Source organism: Triticum dicoccoides, chromosome 4A (assembly GCF_002162155.2).
Source record: "Triticum dicoccoides isolate Atlit2015 ecotype Zavitan chromosome 4A, WEW_v2.0, whole genome shotgun sequence".
Lineage (NCBI taxonomy): Eukaryota > Viridiplantae > Streptophyta > Magnoliopsida > Poales > Poaceae > Triticum > Triticum dicoccoides.
Genome location: NC_041386.1, coordinates 164,705,778 through 164,710,099, shown reverse-complemented (window position 1 = coordinate 164,710,099; position 4,322 = coordinate 164,705,778).

Here is a 4,322-nt window from a genome sequence, read left to right as displayed (position 1 = left end):
GCGGCGCGCAGGCAGCGGCGGCGGGGTCGGGCGGCTGGGGCGGCTCGGGGCTAGGGTTCCCCCGGGGCTGGGCCGGCTTATAAAGCCACCTCGGGCGGGAGTCCTAGCCGGACACGACCCGTAGGTCGGTTCGTTTTTTTTATAACGCGCGGAAGAAAAATAAAAGAAATACTAAACGGACTCCACAAATTCCGAAATAAACACGGGCTTCTAAAATCAAGCCGCACAAGGTGAACATTTATTTGGGACCTAAATGCAATTTTGAAAAACGCACAATTTTCCTAAATTCAAATAAAACATCGAAAAACTCTGAAATAAAATCTTATTTGATTTTATTATTTGATCCTCAATATTTCTTTATTTTGGGAAAGTCATTTTATTCCCTCTCTCATATTTTTGTAATAGAAATAACTGATGATAAAATAAATAAAATCAAATGATCCTATTCTCAAAATTTGAGAAAACTCAAATATGAAAATAACGATACCCCCAACTCTCTCCGTGGGTCCTTGAGTTGCTTAGGATTTCTAGGATCAACCAAAATGCAAAATAAAATATGATATGCATAGATGATCTAATGTATAACATTCCAAATTGAAAATTTGGGATGTTACACTGTAGAACTTATTGGAGACTTCATATCTCTCAATCTGGGCATTTGCTTGAAATATTAACTTCAACTCCTAGAACATCACATATGCTCCATGACGTTCAAAATGTCGTTGAAGTCCCAGTTCTAAGCCGTAAAGCATGGCACATTGAACTATCGAGTAGTCATCAGCTTTGCTCTGCCAGGTGTTCATAACATTCGGTGTTGCTCCTGCAGCGGGTTTGTCACCTAGCGGTGCTTCCAGGACGTAATTCTTCTGTGCAGCAATGAGGATAATCCTCAAGTTACGGACCCAGTCCGTGTAGTTGCTACCATCATCTTTCAACTTAGCTTTCTCTAGGAACGCATTAAAATTCAATGGAGCAACAGCACGGGCCATCTATCTACAACAACATAGACATGCAAAATACTATCATGTACTAAGTTCATGATAAATTAAAGTTCAAATAACCAAATTACGTAAGAACTCCCACTTAGATAGACATCTCTCTTAATCATCTAAGTGATCACGTGATCCATATCAACTAAACCATGTCCGATCATCACGTGAGATGGAGTAGTTTTCAATGGTGAACATCACTATGTTGATCATATCTACTATATGATTCACGCTCGACCTTTCGGTCTCTAGTGTTCCGAGGCCATATCTGCATATGCTAGGCTCGTCAAGTTTAACCCGAGTATTCCGCGTGTGCAAAACTGGCTTGCACCCGTTATATGTGAACGTAGAGCTTATCACACCCGATCATCACGTGGTGTCTCGGCACGATGAACTGTAGCAATGGTGCATACTCAGGGAGAACACTTATACCTTGAAATTTAGTGAGAGATCATCTTATAATGCTACCGCCGAACTAAGCAAAATAAGATGCATAAAGGATAAACATCACATGCAATAATATAAGTGATATGATATGGCCATCATCATCTTGTGCCTTTGATCTCCATCTCCAAAGCACCATCATGATCACCATCCTCATCGGCTTGACACCTTGATCTCCATCGAAACATCGTTGTTGTCTCACCAACTATTGCTTCTACGACTATCGTTACCGCTTAGTGATAAAGTAAAGCAATTACATGGCGATTGCATTTCATACAATAAAGCGACAACCATATGGCTCCTGCCAGTTCTCGATAACTGTGTTACAAAACATGATCATCTCATACAATAAAATTTAGCATCATGTCTTGACCATATCACATCACAACATGCCCTGCAAAAACAAGTTAGACGTCCTCTACTTTGTTGTTGCAAGTTTTACGTGGCTGCTACGGGTTGAGCAAGAACCGTTCTTACCTACGCATCAAAAACCACAACACGGTATAGTGATTGCTTTTTTATCTTCAGAAAGAACCCTATTCATTGAATCCGATTCAACTAAAGCTGGAGAAACGGACACCCACTAGCCACCTTTGTGTGAAGCACGTTGGTAGAACCAGTCTCGCGTAAGCGTAAGCATAATGTCGGTCTGGGCCGCTTCATCGAACAATGCCGCTGAATCAAGAATCAACTAGTGACGGCAAGCAACATGTATATACCCACGCCCACAACTCCTTTGTGTTCTACTCGTGCATATAACATCTACGCATAAACCTGGCTCGGACGCCACTGTTGGGGAAAGCAGTAATTTCAAAAAAATTCCTACGCACACGCAAGATCATGGTGATGCATAGCAACGAGAGGGGAGAGTATCATCTACGTACCCTCGTAGACCATAAGCGGAAGCATTATGACAACGCGGTTGATGTAGTCATACGTCTTCACGATCGACCGATCTAGCACCGAAGGTACGGCACCTCCGCGATCTATACACGTTCGGCTCGGTGACGTCCCATGAACTCACGATCCAGTAGAGCTTCGAGGGAGAGTTTCGTCAGCACAACGACGTGATGACGGTGATGATGTTCACTACAAAAAAATACACTTCCGTGATGATATGTGTTTGTCGTAGTAAGTCGCGTTTTTTGTCATGCATGTACATCCATGACAAATTTATGACAGAATCAAGATAGTCATACCTGTGCTGTCGTAGAAGTGTTCCATGACATTTCCAAAATTATCATCACGGAATTGTCCACTTCCATGACGATAAATCGCGCGTCACAAAAGTGCTTTCATCAAGGGTGACCGACACGTGGCATCCACCGTAATGGAACACCGTTAAGCTATCAGGTCGGGTTTTGGATCCGATAACCCGTTAACAGCACCGACCAATGGGGATTTTCCACGTGTAAAATCATCATTGGCTAGAGAAACACGTGTCGGCTCATCGTTGGGACAGATGTCATCCACTCATTGGACAGGAGACGCCTATGATAGGTTGACACGTGGCACGGCCCAACAGTGGCCCATTCTGGTGAAAAAGGCCGGCCCAGTAAAAATTAGCAGGCCGGCCCATATAAGGCCTACTTATGTCAGGTCCATTTAAGCCCACGACCCATACGAGATGTGCCAATTTGGCCCGTTAAAGATTTGACACCATTGCAACCCATCGTCAGTTCGAGCCTATTAACAGCCGCTATATATTTGGGCCCAATATCGGCCCGATGAGATTTCGGCCTGTTAACGGCCCATTTAATGGATGGGCCAATTTTCAGGTTGTACATCTTTCGGCCTTTTAGCGACCCATTTAAATGTTGGGCTAATTTCCGGCCCGGTGTGTCTTTCAGCCTGTTGACGGCCCATAAATCTGATGGGCCATTTGTAGTCGGACCTGAGTTTCGGCCTTTTAGCGGCCCATTTAAGTGTTGGGCCAATTTCTGGCCCGGTGTCACTTTCAGCCTGTTGACGGGCCATAAATCAGTTGGGCTAATTGTAGTCGGACCTGAGTTTTGGCCTTTTAGCGACCCATTTAAGTGTTGGGCCAATTCCCGGCCATGTGTGCCTTTCGGCCTGTTAACGAACCATAAATGAGTTGGGCCATTTGTAGTCGGACCTTAGTTTCGGCCTCTTAACGGCCCATGGCCTTCATGGTCCAATACCAGCCCGGTTTCTCTTTCGGCCTGCTAAAGGCCCACAACATAGTTGGGCCGTTTACAATACGACCTGACTTTCGGCCTCTTAGCGGCCCATGCTCTTCATGGTCCAATACAAGTCTGATGTCTCTTTCGGCCTGCTAAAGGCCTACAGTATAGTTGGGCCATATGTAGCCCAAACTTAGTAACGGCCTGTTAACGGCCCGTGAAATAAATTGGGGCCAGCTGTTGCCCGCTTCGATGTCGGGCTGTTAACGACCCGGGAGGTAAGAGGGCCGACCATTAACTTTCGGCCTAGTAATGGCCAATTAACTTAATGGGCCCACTAAAGTTCGTTCATGTCTTTAGGCCAAATTAGATAATTTGAGCCCAATACGACGATCAAAGGTACGGCATACATGGAATAACATTGCACATCCAGAATATATTACAGGAAATTACATCCACTGGGCAATCAAAGATTGATGCCTGTGCAAATAAATGAGCAGAACCTAACCATCTACAACGTCACAATCTGCAACCTTAGCACAGATGACGCCCACAAGCATGTGGGCAAGTTCTTGCTGCTTTGCCACACTGTCTCTGAAAACATTGATCAATTGTTGTGTCGCACGACTCTGCACCTCTGATTCATCCACCATTTCCATCATTGCTTCAGCCATTAATTGGTTCATAAACATACATTTATTCCATCGCATTCGAGATAGAGGATACTGAACAGATTCAGATGGCG